Raw genomic sequence first — 22,745 nt, 5'->3', positions numbered from 1 at the left:
CTTTCATTCACATACAGTATAATACACATCCCACGCTGTCCCTCAAGTCAGATATAAGCAGAGGTCTTATATGCCATCCTGCCTCCTTACATCATGGTTATCTCCACTTCTGTTATGCTTATTTCTATCAAGACTTAAAAAAATAAAGTGTGTTTCTTCTTTCTTAAATCAAAATAAGTAAGACTACAGTTTTGTGACATAAAGGGTATCTCTTCACAGCACTGAATTACCTAATAATATTGGTTGGGAAGGATAATGGAGGATCATCGTTTAACAACCACGATACCCACAAGCATGATTGGGATGGAAACTATATTTTACTGCCCTGATTCAACATTAGCACTTGTTCAACCTTAGTTGAAATCTATTGGGTGTTAATACCATTGACACTGGGTCCTTCATCCTTGAGTGACATCTCTTTTACTCACTGGCTATCTGATTTTCAACACATTACCCAATTTTCCCAAGGCTTAATTTCTTCAATGAAAAATGGGGTAAAGTATCTGAAAGTGTTGTTTTAAAGGCTAGATGTGCCGATTAACATATATGAACACTATTAGCAGAGGGCGTGACTTTTCCTAGGTTTTTAATAATAGTTTATTTCCATTCTTTGCTAGTCCAGTGAATTTCCTTCTTTTCTGCTGAATAAGGGAGACAACATTAGGGATAGTCTGTTGGTTCTTACAGACTATCATTCTTTTTATACCTTCCTCTTGAAAATATCTATGAAAATCTTTAGAGAGTAGCTCTTTCAGCGATGAATTTCCTGTTTCTCTACTAAATTGTTTACTACAGTAATGTTTAAGAGTAAGCCATGCAAGGAAAAGGAATCTTAGGCACTTCCATCGCTTCATGAGCTCTTTACTAAGGAGCCCACCAAGATATGACACATTTGGCTCCAGAGAAAAAAGTAATTCTAATTTGGTAAGATATGTTCTTTTAAAAGGTCTTTTTTTATTGAAAGAAGCAGGCTCAGTGCACAAATGTTTATAGCAACATGCCAGAAACTCTAGAAAACCACTGTAGCCAGAGAGTAGTAAAACAAAGAATTGTAAAATTAAACACAGAACTTATTTTATACAAATGGTAGGTTTCTATCTAGTTTTCTAGCTTTACTGTTGCTATCTTTAGGCTTTTCACTGACCCAGGATCACATACTCCTTAATATATACCAAGGTGATATTTCCTGTTAATCTCTTAAACTCTCCTGCCCTTGCTTTAACATAGAAATAACTTGTCTTGGCCAGAAGTTCACATGTAGACTGTGAATTTAGCTAATCTTCCTTTGAAATAAAATAGTATGAAATGCCTCCATATTTCAAGTTTAGTCTACGTATCTTCTTAAATTCTCTAATGAATTTTAGTTACTTCTTTCTAGGTCTATGGTTTTTGAAAACCTCCCAGTTGCTGGATTCTATGTGATGAGTCTCTCTTCGTTTTCCTGCTTCTTTGATCATTTCTACCTCTCCTCTTCTCCTGTCTCTTTAAGCATTGCTGTATCCCCGGTGGATTATCATGAGTTCTACATTCTCTTTTTATGCTACATACTTTCCTGAGATGATCTTAATCACCCTCTGAATCCTTAACAATTTATGAATTCTAGTACCATTAACTTTCTCTCAAGCTCAAGACTCACATAGTCCACTGGTTACAGAACAGTTCCACCTGGATATTTCACAGTCACACAAATGTAAAATATCCAGCAACTTTCCTGCTAGCCCTGTTCTTCTTCACATACATCTTGGTCAGTGTCACCAGATTCTATGTACTTGGACAAGCCTGTTTCCAGGCAGTAACTCTTGTTTTGTTTTGTTTTGTTTTGTTTTATCAGCTTTTATTTTAAGTTCCAGAGTACATATGCAGAATGTGCAGGTTTGTTACATACATAGGTAAAGTGTGCCATGGTGCTGCGCTGCAGAGATCAACCCATCACCCAGGTATTATGCCCAGCACCCATTAGCTGTTCTTCCTGATGCTCTCCCTTCCCCTGACCCCCAAAAAGGCCCAGGTTTGTGTTGTTCCCCACCATGTGTCCATGTGTTCTCATCATTCAGCTCCCACTTATAAATGAGAACATGTGGTGTTTGGTTTTCTGTTCCTGGGTTAGTTTGCTGAGGATAACCATTTCCAGCTCCATCTATGTCCCTGCAAAGAACATGACCTTGTTCCTTTTTTTTTTCTTTCTTTCTTTTTTTTTTTGAGACAGAGTTTCGCTCTTATTGCCCAGGCTGGAGCACAATGGCGTGATCTTGGCTCACTGCAAACTCTGCCTCCCGGGTTCAAGCAATTCTCCTGCCTCAGCATCCCAAGTAGCTGGGATTACAGGCATGTGCCACCACACCCAGCTAATTTTGTATTTTTAGTAGAGATAGGGTTTCAGCATGTTGGTCAGGCTGGCCTCGAACTCCTGACCTCAGGTGATCCGTCCACCTTGGCCTCCCAAAGTGCTGAGATTACAGGTGTGAGCCACCAAGCCCAGCCTGATCTCATTCCTTTTTATGGCTGCATAGTATTCCATGGTGTACATGTACCACATTTTCTTTATCCAGTCTATCATTGATGGGCATTTGGATTGGTTCCATGACTTTGCTATTGTGAATAGTGCTATAGTGAACATACATGTGCATGTATCTTCATAATAGAATGATTTTGATTCCTTTGGGTATATACCTACTAACAGGATTGCTGGATAAAATGGTATTTCTGCTTCCAGATCTTTGAGGAATCGCCACACTGTCTTCCACAATGGTTGAACTAATTTGCATTCCCACCAACGTACAGAAGTGTTCCTTTTCCTCCACAACCTCACCAGCATCTGATGCTTCTTGACTTTTTAATAATCACCATTCTGACTGGCATGAGATGGTATCTCATTGTGGTTTTGATTTGCATTTCTCTAATGACCAGTGATGTTGAGCTTTTTATCGTATGTTTGTTGGCTGCATAAATGTCTTCTTTGGAGAAGTGTCTGTTCATGTACTAGGCAGTAACTCTTAACTGGCTTTCGTTTCTCTTTAATCACTTTCCAAGTCTTGTCAACTTGTCTCTTTAACGTCTTTCAAAAGTGTTAGCTATCTCTACCTCCACTGGCCACTTCCTTAGTTAAGGCCTCCGTATTTCTCTTTGCCTCATTCATATTTGCCATATATCTGCTGGAATAATTGATTTAAATGCACATATGGACATGTCAATCTATTGTTGAGAATCTTTAAATTATTCTGTACCATGTATGAGATAAAGCCAAAACTCCCCAAATGGCATACGATGCCCAGTACCTTCCAATCCTTAATGATTTCAACATTTACCTTTAATGTCTGTCCTTCACACTTTACACTGCTACAGTACTTAACTGCTCACTGACTGTCCCACTACCTCTATGCTGGCTGACTGTCCCACTACCTCTGTGCCCACACTTCCCCATCACACCATTGTTTTTCATCCCTCCATCCCATTTCCTGATGCATGAATGTGTTCACTCACATCTCCACATACCATACACTTGAGCTAGCTCTTATTTGTCATCCTTTTTTTACATAATTCCCTTATAAAATCTCCTCTATCACCATAAAATATCCTGGAAGACAATTTCCTCCTCCTCTAAAAAATCAGAATATTCCATATATTTCCATTATTACACCTAATATATGTATTATTCAAGAATCCAAAGTGACAAGTGGTTGACCTTCTGAATATTCACTTTTGAATAAAGTGAAAAGGAATAATAAAAGGAAATAAATGTTTGTAGGGATGCATGTGGGTGTGGGAGGGTTGGGAGAGTGAAAGATACATTGAGGCAGAGACAGAGACACACACGCAGAGAGAGAGACAGTGATACATAGTGAAGACAAGATAAATGAAGACAGAAAGAGAAAATGCACTAGCATGTATTTAGGGATTCATAGCATAAAACCCAGCAGTTGGGAGGTTTTCAAAACTTATAGACTTGAAAAAATACAGTCTATATATACATAGCTTTTTAAACTCTCTAATGAATTTTAGTGACTTCTTTTCAAGTCTATAGTCTATATGTAAACACATATACTTCTTACTTGAGACTAGTAGCCACTTTCCACCATGCAATATTTCCAGAGTTGTTTTTGTTTGAGTTAGGGTTAATGGAGTTTGCACAAAACATTCAGATGTAGTCTACTTCTGGCAAAATGCATGCCTCTCTATATGGGGTCTATTGTTCTGCTTCTGAAAGCAATCTTGCTTCAGCCGAATGGATGACCTTATTCTGAAGCGATTGGCTCATTTGAAAGGCCATGTGTCCTTTTTTTCATGTGCAAAAGAAAGCTAGACTAAATCAATTTATATTTCCTTATGAACATGAAAAACAAAAAAAAACCTTTGGCTCAGAAAAGCCATGGCAGAAAAACATGTTACATAAAACAAGGCATCATTGAGTTTGAGCATTAATTTGCATGAAGCACTTGTAATCTTACAGGAAGCACTAGACTACATTTGGCATTGGAATTAGGTATTTTTACTTATTTATTTTTTATTATCACTAAGCTTTTTGGAACTGAGGAACTGCAAACTGGATAGCAGCTTGTACAGATTTCCAAAGCCAGTGGAACAGCCTTGAGAGTTTCTTCCTTATAGAGTGATGTCATCAGTTAGTAAGTTTCCATAGTGCCCCATACCCTACCAAAGAAGTTCCTCTGTGTATTAGTTCTACCTCACCTGCCAAGAAATGAAAACACACAGCTTCCTTTATTCTACAGTGAAACAAAGTGGTTTGGACACAATTTGGAGGGGAACTGCCAGAAAAAACAAACAAAAAAAGGCTCTAACTTAATAATGTTTCCATACATTTAGGTGCTCCTCTAGAATATATAACTTTAATTGATTTTTTTACCTTTTTTATAGAATACAACTGGTATAGTAGAAATTGAACTTTGGCATTGACCCAGAAATGTAAAGAAAAGATATAAAACTTTATAAAATTCAAAACGATTGAATCATTGTTGGAGAGATTTTTTTCTTGTTGGTTTTCACAAAATAGTACAGTGCTTGTTGCTAACAGAAAATCATCCTAATTTTATTTAGGGGAATGCTTTTTTCTTTTATCTGAGACAAAATTCTAAATAAGGTGATTCATTAAAACCATATTGTATACCAAAGAAACTGAAATAAGTGCTATTGTTCCTACATGAAAATTATACCCATAACATACTTTTATAGTTAAATATAGGCATCCTAAAAATACTTGTGCATTTCATTCTCAGAAGACCCCCTCCCCTACAAAAAAGTTTTCAGGTATTAAGACCTGAAGACAGTGATAACTTATCTTGCCATCAAAATGCACAGGACAGAGTACTTCAGAAATTTTGAATGACTCGAATCCTTTTAGGAACACAGCACTTAAAATCATCTCATCCCTCATTAAATATGATTTTGCCCCATGTGCTTTTACAAATCTTCACTTGTATGTAATAAATTTTCATTTCGGAGATACCAAAAGAATTAAGTTACACTAAGTATAATAGAATCACTGATATTAGAGATGAGAAAAACGTATTAGGCCTATCCTTTGAAGTCTCGTGAAGGACAGTTTTCAATATCGTGTGTGACTTAGTGAGTTCTCTAGTTTAGCGTTTAATGGGAATTTTCAGTGTGCTAATAAAATGCTTTTAAAAATCTATCGATTTAGGCCATGTGTACCCGACTGAGGCAGACATTACTGAAAAGGGGAATAAGTTCTCATTTTCTGTAGTTCATTAATAGTGGCTTTCAGTGGAAAAGGCAGCAGCATCTTTAGGGTCTCCACAATCCACAGAACCATTACATGAGCCAAGGCAACTAGAACCAACCACCGCACCCTTTTTATGCCTGTTTGAACTTTGAACTACAGCCATAGGAACAAAACCTCAGTGTTCTGTGCAAATTAGGGTAGATATTTGCACCAACTCTATTTTTATATACCAAGTAAGGTTGACATAGCATAAGGCAGAGAAACAAATGGGAGCTGGAAAAAGACAAATAAAAGATGGGGAGTAGGATGATAAGGAAAGAAAAGTATCAATAAAAAAGATGAGTTTGTGGAATGACATCTGGGTTTCCAAAACTAATGTTTCCCATTAAAAATCTTACACATTTCTATTAATATTGACACTTGTAAATACTTGATTGTTGTGAATATAAAATAAGAAATGTAAAGCGTTTGGCACAGCATAGGACAAGTATTCCATAATTAATCATTAATCATTTTTCTTCCTTATAAATGAAACTTTGCATTACATACAAGAAGTAACCTGAAATATAGTGTAAAAGTGTAGCCTTAAATCTCTGTGATTTTTTTTTGTCTTTATTATTATTATTATTATTTTTTATTAATTTTTTTTGCGCACAAAAACAATAAACATTTTCTAAAAATACATACAAACAAAAAGATGCGTATCAAACATATTAGGAAGGTTGCACATGGGAAGTCGGGGAATAGAAATGGGGGGTGGGAATTAAAATAAATGAGAGAGGGACTTCATATGGATCAGTGATAATAACTCAATCCTCTATTTGACAAAGAAGAAGGAGAAGGAAGAGGAAGAAAAAGAAAGTGGGATAAAGGATCAGAAAGGGAGGAAAATAGAAAAAATTAGAGTATGACTCCAGGGTAGAGCTTGTTTGCTGGGAAATATAGAGGCCATTTTTCAGAAAGTATGCCATGTTTTTGAACAAGAAAAATTATGCACTTCATCATGGGTTATTTGATTCACCCATCCATCCATCTAACCATTCATTCATTATTCAATAAATTCCTATTGAGCAAGTCATGTCTTGAGTATTGTGATAATTGCTGGGAATATTGAAATAAACAGAAAATCTAGCATGCTTAAATTACAATGAAAGTAACAGATGTATACACAAACAAAGAAAAAAGGAATAAGTGCTAAAATGGAGGTCTGTTGTAGGTACAGCTGACAGGCAGTCATGTGAGAAGGGTCAGTGTAGGAGGCTTAGAACACTGAGATCTCTATCCCGAGACCAGTAAGCTGTAGCATAAAGATCTTAGATATCACATCTCAGTGTGAAGCAAACAACCTGGCCATTGTTCACGTGAAATAGGAGGTCATTCTCAAATCTGCAATGTCAGTAGAACCTTACAAATTCTGCATCAATCAACTTTTTTTAAAAGGGAAACTATTACAGCAGTACTTTAATGAATCATCTGAGAATAAAGATAAAGTCAAACCTTGCTGAGAGAAAAGTGAACAAAGGTCTTCATAAATCATTCAAAGAATATTGGTGCATCTTAGAGCTCAGGAACCCATGTTACTTCTAAGATATAAAAATGTTAAGCAATGCCAAATAATCGCACATTATGTAAGGAGGGCCGAGATGGCAAACACAAGGGGGAAATATCAGTGCAGTCAAGATTGCTGTTCTCATTTGTACCCTCATGGCTCCATTTGCTAGCACCTGTACAACCTGGAAAGCTTATCTGTTGCTGGATCGATTGATTATAATTCAGTATAAATAAGTTTCACAGTTTTACCTCGTCAGATGTTGGCTTCCTTTGCTTATGGTTCTTGATTAATTAATTAGTTGATTAGTTTATTTTCTCTGTTACTCCATCTCATTCCAAAAACATGTTAAAGTATGAATTTTCTATTGGTTTAATAACTAACTTTGCCCTCTGTTAAAATAATGTACATAAATAGGCAGTTAGAGAGACTTTTTCTATCTGTAGGGAAACCCTTGAAACCAAACTATACCTGTCTACGTATATGTCTGACCCAGGCATACAGATTGATGATGTACTCCATATTATTTTGCTTAATCACTCCTCTGTTCTCCAGAAGTGTGTTGGCAACAACTTAGTGTAACACTGCAATTATTTCTTTACATAAATGTCTTATTCCGATGGTTCTCAAGTTTTAATGGGCATCATCACATTTATTCAAAGGGAGAGAGCTTGTTAAAACAGAGCTTCCAATAGTCTCTGATTCAGTACGTCTTGGTGCAACCCCAAAATTTTCCCTTTCAACAAGTGCCATGGTCATGCTAATGTTGCTAATTTGGGGGTCACATGCGGAGGACCTCTGTCTTATCCAATTTCTGGTAAATATCTAGTTGGTGGAAATTCAGTCTTACCTCTGTACAGAACCTTTTAGAAAGGGTTCAATAGATGTTGATAACATTGAATAAATGAGTGAATGATTGTTCCTGCTTTAGTCCTCTAAGATGAAGATAATTAATAACTCCTGATCCCACTTCTCAAAATGTTAGCCTATGAAAAACCCTAAGCAGGATGAGCCTTGGGGCAAAACTATACTTACAGCTGAAAACCTGGACTGGAAATGTCAAACATTTCCATCTTCAATTTTCCCAATGAGTTCCACATATATTCTTTGGAAGATTCAAAAAGGCTTACTAACAGGATGGGTAATGAAAACTCAGAACGAGAAGGAGCAATTACAAAACTCCTATGAGTTCATCAAGAACAAACAGAGCCTGAATGGCAGCAGTTTTCCCTTAGTGATGTTACTTACAGGGTTCGTCAGGGAAATATAACTAGCATAAAGTATCTGGGACCACAAAACAGCCTCACTTCTCTTGTAAAACATGGAAAAAAATAAGTTCAATGTCGAGAAAATTACATACATGATGAATGAATGAATATACAGAAGTCAGCCTGAAAGACATCTCTAGTGGTGTGGCACAAGTGTGACACTTCATTACTTAACCTTAAATGTTTGTTTTCAACAAGAGTTTGAATGACGACACAGAGGGTGGGCCACCAAAATTGCAGATGATTCAAAACTGGGAAAAAAGCAAGTGATTTAGGAGACATAATCTGAATCTGGCAGTATCTGGACAACATGAAGCAATGAACTGAAGCAAAGGTTACATTTAATAAATGTGATCATGTAAAAATGTAGTAGGTCCAAAAATTAATCACATCACATAAATCTTAGATTCAAGGATACCGTGGATAAGAAAGGCAGATAAGCAGCAATAGATTTAACAGAAGTCAACAATATGTTGTGGCCACCTTTAAATACACATACACACACAAACACACTTATGAATATAGATAAGAATATATGAACACGTAAGCTTAGCTATACAGATATGTGGAGACATGTGATACATATGTATTCCATCCATTTACCCAGCTATTGACTCGAAACTATTAAAGCACACAATAAAGCCCCAACATGACACAATAAGTGGGGTGAAAATATTTAATCCCATAAAATATAAGCTGCCAGCCAGGCACGGTGGCTCATGCATATAATCCCAGCACTTTGGGAGGCCAAGGTGGGTGGATCACCTGAGGTCAGGAGTTCGAGACCAGCCTGGCCAACGTGGCAAAACCCCGTCTCTACTAAAAGCACAAAAATTAGCCGGACATGGTGGCGGGCACCTGTAATCCCAGCTACTCAGGAGGCTAAGGCAGGATAATCACTTGAACCTGGGACGCGGAGGTTGCAGTGAGCTGAGATCGTGCCACTGCACTCCAGCCTGAGCAACAGAGTGAGACTCCATCTCAAAAAAGAAAAAAAAAAAAAAAACAAGATGCCTTGCTAGGAGACTAGTGAAATGAGTAGGGCAAGTCTGCCTAGCTAATCCACTGGCAATTCTGGGGGTCCTGGGCAATTCAAGTGTGTGCACTTTCTGGCTATGGTAGCAGTTGTCTGCTCTGGCATACATATCCACTCTGTGTCCATTGCGGCTCACGTATCCATCAGAACTATTTAGGATCCTGGGATTTACTGAGAATTCCAGCACAGTGACAGCTATTTCAAGCATCTTCTAATTAGTTGGCACTCATTTCATTGGCCCTGTCCAGGAAGATGATGCAAGACAGTACTGAAGACACAGAGATCCATCCTTTGCCTCCTGACTTCCTGAGTCCAGGATGTCCCTCCTTTGTCCAGATGGCTCTCATTCGAGACCACGGGTGGGTGGGATACCATGCCCAGCACCAATCTTGCCGGTCTGCTTTAGGGCTTCCATGGGAGGCAGTTATCATGGAGTGTTGTTCCAACAACATGCTAGTTTTCTGGCCCACAGAAATAGCAACACATCATCCCTGTCCTCAGTCAAATAAAAAGATGTGAGCACCTGTGAGCAAACTTAGCTTAATATCTGTCTTACTAAGTGTATGCAAAGAGCAATGGCAGCAACATACACCACTTAAGTCTGGCTCAAGGAGTCAAGGAAACTTCATAGAGAAGGTGTCAGTCCAGCCCAAAATTAAAGGATAAGTAGTTGTTTGCTAGAAAATTTTGCCATTCAAAAGCCAGAAGATGAAGTGGAGTGGTAAGGCAGGACCAAATTATGAAGGGCTGTGAAGTTCATTGAAAGTTATTTAAGATAGCAAACAGCAGCAAGACGGATCATTTACAATAATATATAGGTATAAATAAGAAGAGGGATTTTACCAATTAAGAAGCTATGAATGAACTAATTGTAGCAAGAAATATCAAGTGAACATTCGTGTTTTCAACACATTTATACAAATATAAGTACCATATTACTGCCTACAAACATTGGAAACATTACCATCTTTAGGTGCTTCTAGCATTCTACTATTGGTTCTAGGATTAGGGAATTTTGAAGTGGAATACTGCAAGGATATCAGTACTTGGAATCATCTTACATTATTTACCAGTATCTTATTTTGGATGACTCCTTGACTATGTTCAAAAGTATCCCCTTAGTAAATGGAATTTTTGGGCCCCTCTCCATGGGACCTTGCACTAGATTCAAGCTATAACATAGCGGTGGCCTCAGGGATAAATTAAGCTATGGTTCATTGCTTGGATTTAATGATTTTTTTTTTCAAAATGCTTGATGCTATTTTTAAAAGCAAGAATACATCCTTTGACTCTCTGTTAATTAGCACAAAGCACCCATATTCAGTCTTATACTTACTAACTTTAATAAAATAAATGAATTCAATTTTTTAAATATAAATCCAGCATCATTACCAAGATAGCAATATATACCAGCATCTACCCTTAGGTGGGCTGACCCCTGCCACTCCTGGCATGGGCCCTGTTGGCTCTTCCCTTTACTGGGCTGAATAATACATATATGCTTAGCCTTTCTTCACAAGTCAGTTATCAAACTTTGAAAAAAATCTTATTTGTTCAATTCAAAACTGTAATATCCAAAGCTGGACATACTAGTTATTGCTAACCTGTTCCAGAGAAACATTAGGCATTTTCCCAGCTGCCTGTGGGGTCGCTTTTACTTTTCACACTTTTCCAGAGCTGAGAAGGGAACAGCAGAGTGCTGCCAACCAAAGAAACACTACCTAGCGGCCTGGTATTTTGGGAACTTTTCCAGCCTGCTTTGTGGAGGCAGCCCAAATGCCATAATGTTTCCAAAATGCCTAACTGGGTTGACTAAACCCAAAGTAATTCCACACAATGGTGATATAACCTGGTTAATACAATGAGTCTCGCCATGTCCTTTTTTTCCTCCTTCCTTCTTTCCATCTTTCCTTCCTTCCTTTCTTCCTCCCTCCCTTTCTCCCTTCCTTCCCTCCTTCCTTCTTTCCTCCCACCCTTCTCTCCCTTTCTCTTCTTCTTTACTCACTCTCTCCCTCTCATATCTCTTGTCAATTACCCACCCCTCAATATTTTGTGATTTGGCATGAGGTCCACTTAACTCATGCATCACAGAAGAAGATGCACACCCCAGAGGCTGATCAGCCTCTTCATTGAGACACAACCAGATTGAATATGGGCCAAGACTTTTGGAAGCTAGTGTGTTCAGGCAGGGGTTGCCAACATTAATAGCAGAGTGCATGGGTCAAGAAGATAAATTCATGACTTTTTGTATTTATCTAAAACAACTAGGCTTGATGCAGTTGCTCACACCTATAATCCCAGCACTTTGAGAAACTGAGTAGGGAGGATCACTTGAGTCCAGGAGTTTTGAGGCCAGACTGAGCCAAAAAGCGAGACGCCATCTCTCCAAAAAAAATTTTTTTTTAATTAGCTGGGCATGGTTGTACGCAGCTGTATAGTCCTAAGCTACTCAGGAGACTGAGCTGGGAGGATCGCTTGGGCCCAGGAGTTTGAGGCCACTGCACTCCAGCCCATGCGACAGAGAAAGACTGTCTGAAAAAGGTAAAATAAAACAAACAACCAAACTAAAGCAAAGAAACAAATAGTATTTCTAGCAAAAAACATCAATCATCAGCAGTATATGAAATAAAGATAACCGTAATATTGTGAGATTACTCTGAAATTTGAATATTCCAAAAAATGCAAGTATTCAATATATTGTCTGGCATTTAATCAATTCTCGGTAAATGGTACTATCATGATCATTATTACCCTCCTCATCCTTTAGTTATTATCAGTATCAAAATTAGCAAAATCTTAACTTTGGAACTGTGTTGGTAAAAATCATATCCAGTTAGTGGCTGGTTGCTGTTTGGTACATACTCAAACTAAGAAGGCAGGAAAGGTGTTATCCCAGCAGCAACATAGAGTTAAAAACCCTCAGATTCATGGAGGCTTATACTACCTCTGAGATTCCTGCAGGGGTCATGTTACGCATGTCACCAGCCTACATCCAGGTTGATTGTTAGGTTTCCTCTTTGTGTGACATGTTATGATTGAATGATTTGTGAGAATGTATTTAATTGCTGGAGAATTATTCTTCACTTAAAAATGTTTTTAAAGTGTTATGCCCTTTTAAAAAAACTTCAAAAAAAGAGTGTATTACCTATCCTACCACCTTAACACCACATCTCTCACGATTTTGTACCTAATTTTGAATTTTATGCTCTTTTTAAAATCATAATAATAATGTGCATATTGAATACCACGGGTGGTACCGGGCACGGTGGCTCACACCTGTAATCTCAACACTTTGGGAGGCTGAGGCGGGCAGATCATGAGGTCAAGAGATCGAGATCATCCTGGCCAACATGGTGAAACGCTCTCTCTACTAAAAATACAAAAATTAGCTGGGCATGGTGGTGCACACCTGTAGTCCCAGCTACTCAGGAGGCTGAGGCAGGAGAATCGCTTGAACCCAGGAGGCGGAGGTTGCAGTGAGCTGAGATCGTGCCACTGCACTCCATCCTGGCAATAGAGAGAGACTCTGTCTCAAAAAAAAAAAAAAAAAAAAAAGAATGCCATGGTAGTTCACAATACCTACATGTATTGCAGTGATAAAGAGCAGGTTTTGTCATCAAGATGTCCAAGTTCACTGGGCGTGGTAGCACGTGCCTGTAATCCCAGATACTCGGGAGGCTGAGGCAAGAGGATGACTTGAGCCCAGGAGTTTGAGACCGGCCTGGCAACATAACTAGACCCTATCTCTACAAAAAATTAAAATATAAAAAATAATTAGCTGGGCGTGGCTTTGTGTGCCTGTAGTACCAGCTACTTGGAGGCTGAGATGGGAGCATCACCTGAACTCAGGAGTTCCAGACTGCAGTGAGCTGTGATTGCACCACTGCACTGCACTCCAGCCTGGACAACAGAATGAGACCTTGTATCTAAAAAAAAAAAAAAAAAGCCCAGGTTCAAACTGTAGCTCTGTTGTCTACTAGCAATGTAACCTCCCCAAGACTTAATCTCTCTTCATGTAAAAATGAGGCTAATAACAACAACAATAACAACATGTACCTCATTGGGAAAACTAAATTAAAGAATCCATGTAAAGTGCTTCCTGCAATGCCCAGGACATAGTGCTCCATAAATATTATAACATTTTAATGGTTGAGAGTAGTCCCTAATCTTTCAACTCTCTTTAACCATAGTTAACATCCAATAATGCAATATTATAAATGATGCTATAGATAGCAAACTTTCAGGTTTACAATACCCTTCCTTTCAAGAGATGTTTTTACTATTTTTTAAAAATTTTCTGCTGATCATTGAAAGATGATGCTTGATTGCCATATTTGTCAATACCTCTCTTAGCTGTTTATTAGCATTCTTACTTCAACTTAACTAAAGGAAATCTATCATGTTTGCCAGATTTCTTCTTTATCTAGGCTCCTCCTACCTCCTTCCCCACCACCAAGCCACCTGTGCACAGGGCAACTTCATGGGAGAGAATCACAGAACACAGCAGCTGTATATTGAAACGAGAAGTGTTCCCTTGTTCCCCTCAAAGGGCGGGTGGTAGGGGTGTGGCTCGCTTCTTCAAGGCTCCGCTGCTCAAACCTCTAGGGGAGCATACAGACGGGCAGGCTGTGGGGCTCCGACCCCATGGCAGTGTCTAAGGGTGAATGTTTACAGCTCCTGAGGCCCCAGTGGGCCTATGTTACAGGGTGCTCTTTTAATTTAGCCGTCTGTATGCAGCTTGTGTTAGTCGGCTCAATGAGACTCCCTTCATTATCACAAGGAGAGAGAGATTTCTCTATCCCGGGATTTCTTGCCTTGGTTACAGGAAGAATGGGGTCACCATGGGCTTAAGGAATGAATGCAAGGTTTTATTGAGTAGAAGTAGCTTTCAGCAGATGGGGGAGCCAGAAGGGAGATGGTTTTCCTCTGGAGTCAGACTGCTTGGAGGCCAGGACTCTCCTCCAATTGCCCCAGCCAAACTCCACTTCCTCCCTGGCGGGCGATGGCCTGCCTGCATGCTGGCGTCTGTCGGTGTGCTCTTGTCAGCGTGCTCCCCTCGACATCCTCTCCATGCTCTCTACAAGTCCAGCCTCTTGTCTTCTTCCGCTAATGTGTTCCTTTGCTGTCCAGCAGCTTCTGTCTGTGCCTTCTTAGGATCTCGAGTTTTCATAGGCCCAGGATGGGGGCATGGTGGACCAGAGTGCTCTTGGAAAGGAAAATACAACATTTGGGGGCAAAGGCAGAAGTGCCTGTCCTCACCTAGGTCCCTGGGGGTAGAGCCGTAGCCAGGGACCACGCCCTCCTCTACTCAACACTCCCCTTCCCCTCTTCTGTATCATTTAAACGGACCGCGTCCTTCCCCTCCCAGCACTCCCTTATCAGTAAAACCTGTCCTTCTCTGGTGAATTCATCTCTCACTTTCCCTAACACGCAAAAAATTCCAAGACTCAAACCGCTTCTATTCCCCTCCTTCTTTCAGAAGCCTGAGCTACAAACTCGAACTTTTTTTCTCCAATCTAAATTTAATTTGCATTTCTTTGACTGCTAATGAAGTGAACGTTTTCCCATATGTTCGTTTACTAGTTGTATTTCCCCTTTTGTGAATTTTCAGTTCATGTCCTGTGCCTATCACTTTTAATGTGTATGGGCTTTTTAAAAACACAGAATGGGGTATCTTTTTGAAATAAGGATATTTTATGTTTATAAAGCCAAATTTATTCACATTTTTATGATTACTTTTTAACCTTTTGCAAATTTACATTTGTCTTCTAACCAAAGATCTAGCTATTTACTTCTTTTTTGTTGTTGTTTAACAATGGTTTGATTTTTTTTATTTTATTTTAACATTAATCCATCTGGAACTTATTTTGGAATATAATATGAGGTGAGGGAATACATGGATTTTTTCCAAATTGCTAACCATTTATCCAACACCATTTTTGACTAAGCCTTCTCCTCTCTATTTTCCTGACTTACAATGACTTTAACATACATGGAATTTTTACAAATAATAACATCTATTTCTAAACTATTTATTATTTTCCATTCAGCTGTCTATTTTTATTCCAAAACCACACATTTATGTATTATAAGCTTATAATGTGTTTGGTGGTGGTGGTGGTAGTGGTTTCAAATTTACTTTGATAATCTTAACTGTTTATTCTTTTTAAATGAATGGTAGGGAAAATAAAATTGAAATTTCTCCCAAACTCTTATTTTATTTCAATTACATGAAACACATAAATACATGTGGAAACTACATGAAATATATAAATAAATGAGGTTCCATCATCTCCTTTACAATTATGTTTTGTTCTCAAATATCTTGTGTTATAGACCTCAATAAAATTCTAAACTTTCTTTATATATGTTACTTGTATAGATTGGAACTATATTTGTAATTTTTCTTTATATATGATTTAGAATTTCTTTTTCAGATTATTCCTTGCTTACCTTTTGTTGGTACTTTGGAATCTCTTCTTTTAATTATATTTCTAGCTTTATATTAAATATAATTATATTGTCAGTCAAATTGATGATATTTTACTTTACAAAACTCTTCAGGGATAACTTTTCCCAAAATTTATACCCTATATTTGGTTCATGTTACATTGGTTGATCAGAAATCCCTAAATAATAGTAAAAATTAGTGATGATAGTAGGGATCTTAATCTTATTCCTCATTTTGATCAGTAAATAATGGCTGTTGGTTTAAACTAGAAAATCTTCCCCTTGTTTAAGAAGTAGCCTCCTAAATTAGCTAGGCATGGTGGCACACCTGTAGTCCCAGTTACTCAAAGGACAGAGGCAGGAAGGATCACTAGAGCCCAGGAGTTTGAGGATGCAGTCATCTGTGATCCACTGCACTCCAGCCTTGGGGACACAGCAAGATTTTGTCTCAAAGGAAAAAAAAATGGCAAAATAGCCTTCTATTTCTTTCAGTATTTTCATGAAGAGTGTCTGCAGAAATTTTGTCTCCTACTCAGTAACTTTTGACATAAACATGTTATTTATGTTCTTCTAATACATTGATTTGCCATTTTTGATGAATAGATTTTATAATATTGCATCATGTTTTCTCTCCCTAAATTAAACCTTATGTGGTTGTGGTAAATTATTTTTCATAAGACTCTGAGGATGAACTTATAATCCAAGAATTTAAACATAATAATTGTTGTATCAAACATTTCCCTGAAGTCCTGTTCCATAACCCCACTCACCTTCTTTTATCCTATATAAAAACAATTAAGCTTGCCTGGCCTGATTTTTGCTGAAGGAGGTCATGCCCTTCATTGTTTGTGATTCCTTTGTCTAACAGTGGTTTAGTTTTCTCCCTGAATATTTGTTCCAATGTTTCACTAATTATCGACATGAAAGAATCTTGCAGATATTCTCTCCAAGCGTTGGACTAACTGAACCCTTCTGTGCTTCAAGGTTCCAAATAATTTTAAGCATAGCATGGCATACATTATATAATCATAATTATATAGTATTTTTCCAGGGGAGTTAGTCTGTTGTTCACTAACAGTTAGCAATACCTCGCCCTCACACCAAATCACATCAACATTCATCGCCATAATGCAGGTTTTGTTCTCCTCTGCCTGATTAAAATTTAAAAATCACCCAGATTGAACATACGGGATTTTTCAGTATTCCATTATTATTGAGACTACTATTGCTATTTGAGTTTAAAATAATAACAATCTGAATGCCCATTAAGTAAGGACTAACACACAATAGGGGTAGCTGCTGTGAGCTAACTACTTGTTAGGCATATTGTGTGCCTGGTGACCCACACATGCCAGAGATAAAAATGAACTATTTTCAATTGCACGCCATTGTGTAGGTATTCGCTTTTTTAAAAGCAACTTTAACATTTAATTTATGACTAAGAGAAAGTTATGAAGCGTGGAGGGGTGGGGGAAGCAGAGACAAATAAAGAACATAAACTAAGAAATGAGTTTGATCAAAGACAAAACTGCATTTAAAGACCCTGTTTCCATCGCCTGAGCTGAAAGTCAGCCAAAAATAAATAGTGACAGATGAAGAGAAACTTTGATTGATACAATTGGTCTTATCTTCAGATCTCAGAATTACTAGGAGTAATAGAAAATATGGAAGATTTTTATTAAGTGTGTAGAGAGACATTCCATCTTGCAAGTCTGATAGTTACAAAAGTTGAGTGTCTCCATGAGGACTTCAACTAACATTTGGGAATGTTTCTATTTATCAAAAAGAACTTCCAAGATGCTTCCTGCAAGATCTCTCTAATTGTTTTACTTGTATGCCTAGCATTTACAATTGTCCATGTGTTCATTCAGCCTGTGTGTGTTAAGCACATACAAATCAGGCACTGCCTTCGTCTTTGGAGATACTCCAGGGTAGACAAGTTCGCAAGTTTGCACTATTGTTCTCATACACACATCATATGCTTTTTCCATCCACTGCTCCAGTGGTCTTTGTTGAACCACATTACAGGAAAGCCTAGATAAAGGAAAAGAGCTTTTTCCTCTAACGTTATTTTAAATGGAAAACTCAACTCTTTTCATATTTCTTTTAAACTGATTTTTCCTGTGTATCAAAGTGATAGACCTGAGCTGGTTCCACTGAAATATCTCACTTAAAATATACAAAATTTGCTTTAAATTAGCACTCACATTGATAGATTGAACAGGTAAAAAAAGGCTTTCATGTTGTAAGTATTCCATAAAGTGGGAGGGAGGAACGGAATGAGGAATAGATGGAGAGAGAGACAGAGTCGTTATTTCAGCTGCCACGGGTGATTATATATTCGTCTTTACTTAACAACAACAAAAACTTCTCTAGAAAAGAGTTTGTCAAAAAAGCTCAACTTCTCTGATAATTTTAAAAATGCAAATTAAGACAAGAATGCAATAGATACACCCTGCAAAATTTTAAAGGCCTTTATATTACTCAGTCTTGACCAAGTCTTAGGAAAACAAGATCTCTCCTAAACTACTAGTTAGAAAAAAAAAGATGGCCGGGTGCGCGGTGGCTCACACCTGTAATCCCAGCACTTTGGGAGGCCAACGTGGGCAGATCACAAGGTCAGGAGATCGAGACCATCCTAGCTAACACAGTGAACCCCCATCTCTACTAAAAATACAAAAAAAAAAAAAAAGACAGAGAGCCAGGCGTGGTACACGGGAGGCTGAGGCAGGAGAATCACTCAAACCCAGGAGGCAGAGGTTGCAGTGAGCCGAGATCACACCACTGCACTCCAGCCTGGGCGACAGAGCAAGACTCTGTCTCAAAAAAGAAAAAAGGAAGAAATTTGGTACATATTTGGAGACAAATCTAACAAGGTCTATCGAAACTAAAAAAGGCACAAACTCCACTCCATTTTCATTTTTAGGAATGCTTTTCTGTAGATGTGCAAAGATATATGTCAAACTGCACATTGGGGCTTTATCATAGAAAACAATTGGAAACAATCTAAATACCTGTCCATTAGGAACTTGTTAGAGAAACTATAATATACTCATATAATGGCATGTTATGCAGCCCTTAAAAACGAGAGAGGTCTATATGTCCTGTACATGAGGAAGTATGTTTTTAGGTAATTAAAAAGTAGGTTGCTGAAGTATAGTAAATCTCATTTACATAGAAAAAAGGTGTGCATTTGTGGGTGTGTGTGCACGCATGTGTGTGACTCGAAAATTGCCAGAAAGATATGGAGGAAAAAAATCTTAAAACTCATTACTTGGTTGGGGAGGGTGATAGAAAGGAGTGGGTGTGTGAAGGCAGGAAAAAATATTTCTACTTTTCTCTTTGTGCTTTTACCTATCATTTAATTTTTCACCATTTTAAATTTATCTTTAAAAAATGAATCATTTTTCTTTGAATTGTGTAAAATAACAGGTTTATAACAGATGTGAAATCAGAATGTACTATTTCAGCCACTATCATGATAATTTTATACATTATGTGTTTTTAGGGAAGTTTTACTGGTATATGACCTGAAACACTTGAATACCTTCTGATCATTTAGAACACTCTAAACAACAGCGTATCCACAATTACTAATATATGCTTGAAAATGTGACTGAGAAAGGCCATTTCATTACGTACCTGGTAATAGATTAGGGTACAAGGAACAGCCAAGTTATCAATTTTATCCACTCACTTTAAGTACAGAAGGTTTTAAAAATAATTTTCAGACAAATTACCTTCTCTACTGATTGTTAATGCTTATGAAACAATGACTTTATCTTCCTCCTATTCACTTTGAACACCATTACCTAATTGCCACCATAACCTTCACAGTTGTCCAACCAGACATCAAGTTGTAGTCAGTTCTACATATGTTGCCTGTAGTCAGGTAGTCTTTGATGAATATATAAAAAGGGGACATAGTATTCCATTCCTTTGTTCTTCTGCACACCTGGAGAGAATACTTAAATTTTATCAATACTATTTCCACATTGTCTTTCATTATATGATCACATAAAAGTGATGATCCTGTAAGTTTATTTAAAACCCACTATTTTTCTTTAGCGAGATACAGCTTTGGAGGCTTGGTGAGTACTGAAAAATCATAAAGCCATGTGAATATAAGCCTAGCATGAAAATACAGTTTTTGAGCTGGCTGTATTTTCCAAAGTTGTAATATATTCCAAAGGCTGCATAAAATGAGGGCTAGAAAGATGTTCATATTACTGCATTTGTGAAATGTGAAAATTTGTGAAAATTTGATCTATCACAATTTCTGGTTACTGTCAAGTAAATGAAATCAAAGGAGAAAGGCAGATCATGTGACATATTAATGGGAAAGAATAAACCTGAGGGTAACTTAGGTAAAGCACATAGAAATATTTCCTAATACACAGGGCTAGTAAACATTGTTTTGGGGAGAGTGGAAAAAAAAAAAAATCCTAGATAATACTTAATGAAACTGGAATCCCTGCCCTGGAATAAGAGAAAGCTATAGTGATCATTTAGGAGAAAAAATTTTAAAATGAATTAATGATGCATTGATAATGAACTATGTGCTATATTTCATTAAGAACTAACATAAAAACTAAAGACGCTCTGCAATATTCATACCAAGAAGAATCCTTGGAAGAAAAACCAAGGAAACAATTCTAGTTTTCAAATCTAGAGTTGCTGCTAAGTAAACATAAAGATTTACTCAAAAAGATCCCTGAAATAATTCCTAAAGAAAATGAAAGGTCTTTAGAAACCAGGAAAATAAGTGTTAACTTGAAGTCTGAGACCACATAGCTCGATATGTCTCTATAATTGTCTAATATCCTTTAGGAACTTGTGGCTAATTAAAAAAAAAATGGCTTCAGCGCAATCCTCATTTGTTTTCTGTTTAAATAGCGCAATCTATTAGGTTTCAATGTCTCTAACTTGAAAGAATTTTATTTCTTTTTCCTGAAAAAAGTTCTATTATTTACCACAAAAAATGACAAGTACAAGGTCAAATTCAAAGGTAATCTAATGACATATCTGACTGTTCCTCTATCTAAATGAAATAAAACAGACACAGCCTCTTTTATAAAGGACGTAATAGAATAAACACAGTAAGCAGGAAACCATTTAGAGTAGTTGATTTGGCCTTGGTTTTAAAGGTGACCAGCATTCCTTGGTGTGTGGTAAGGTAACAATTGAATTGGTTTTATTCGCTAGCCTCCATAATGCTTTCTCTTGCAGTGTTTTTTGTATTATGCACCAATACATCCTCGGGCTTCTTTTTCCTCCCCTATTTGTTAGTCACATGGTAACAGATGTGCATCCAATACCAGATGAATATACTGTTACTCACAGTGATTTTTCTCTGCAACAATCTAGAATCATGCATTGCCTTTGTCCTGGGACCTTGTATTTTTGGTGGCCAGGCCTTATAAAAGAATGTATTACCAAGCTAGAAAACATTAGAAGAAATAGTGTGACATGTACTGTATGTACTAACTTTAAAAGGTCCTTTACTAATCTGATGCAAACAATTGGTGCTAAATACATGTTCATTGAATTAATGGTCATTATAAAATATAGCTCTTGCTGCCATTCTCATGAATAGAATATACTTTCAAATTGCACCCTATTAAATCTTACATCATCTCTACTATTCTTTTTTTTTTTTCCCAGCTGAAATGTATTAACATATGCTGTACCATCACAAAGGAGAAGCCTCAGTTCAAAAGTATTTCTCTCTCCTCATCTCTACCTGTTTTCAATGCTGGTAAACTTTTTAAACTTCTTTGAAGTTTAAAAAGTTAACAATAGCATAGAAAGAAATTTAAGGTTACAGAGAAATTAAAGTTAAATTAAATGACAGGTGTCTATCAATATCCACTTTACATTGTATGGGGACAACTGAGACCAAGCTTTTGCCACTACTTTGAAGAACGGTTAGGCAATATGTCACAAATATTAGACAATCATGGCTTTTTAAAAGAAAACTTTAGTGTAGTTCTAACTTTAATGAGAGTTGGTCCTCATTTTGGAATTAATGTTAGCTAGTATTGCTTTCTATTTGAGATCCTGCAGAAAGTTATCTACTCTACAGAAGACGGTAGTGTTGGCAATGCCAGTCAAGGAATGTTATGTGAAAACACCTGGACTTGTAAAACAAAATACCAATATTAATTGTCATCATTATTGCTTTTTGGACTCTGCACCAAACCTTGCAGGATATTTCATTTACCAATATTTTTCTAAAATAATTCCAGATCACAGAGAAGCAGATTATACCAGCAAAGTACTTCTGTCATAAACTTTTAGAAAATTAGGAAAATTTTTTTACGTTTCATATATAAATGCTCAATTGCCCAAATAATCATTTTATTTTCTATATAATAACCAAAAAGGTAGATTGTATATATGATTTGTTTTCCATAGAAGGCACTGTTCACATGCTTTAAATACTTATTTCTTTCCATAATTGTATGAGGTAAGTACTGTTATTGTCCTCTTCTATAGAAGAAACTAAAGGTCACTTGGCCTATGTCATGTAACTAAACAAGGGAGTTTACCCTCAAAGCCTTCAATTTTAACTGCTATATATCCGAAGTTATTCATCAACCAATTGTTAGATGATAGGCACTGTGCTTTCGGCTGTCTGCAGTTTCATAATGATGTAGGTAGTATGGCTTTCTCGCTATTAATTCTGCCTGGGAATACGGGTGGCCTCTGGAGTTTATGGATTACTTTCTTCAACTGAAAAAA

General features: G+C 37.2%; 1 protein-coding gene and 1 pseudogene across 3 annotated transcripts in view; both read left to right on the top strand.

Moving 5' to 3' along the window:
- Positions 1–22,745, top strand: part of ADGRL2 (adhesion G protein-coupled receptor L2) — a 696,353-nt gene that overhangs the window by 60,103 nt on the left and 613,505 nt on the right. The gene's annotated exons all lie outside the window — the stretch shown is intronic.
- The window catches only part of LOC116467981 (heterogeneous nuclear ribonucleoprotein A3-like), a 152,007-nt pseudogene that overhangs the window by 89,103 nt on the left and 40,159 nt on the right, over positions 1–22,745 (top strand).

This window comes from Hylobates moloch, unplaced genomic scaffold (assembly GCF_009828535.3).
Source record: "Hylobates moloch isolate HMO894 unplaced genomic scaffold, HMol_V3 SCAFFOLD_5, whole genome shotgun sequence".
Taxonomy (NCBI): domain Eukaryota; kingdom Metazoa; phylum Chordata; class Mammalia; order Primates; family Hylobatidae; genus Hylobates; species Hylobates moloch.
Note: the sequence above shows the minus strand (reverse complement) of the source record. Positions and strands in the feature narration are given on the sequence as shown.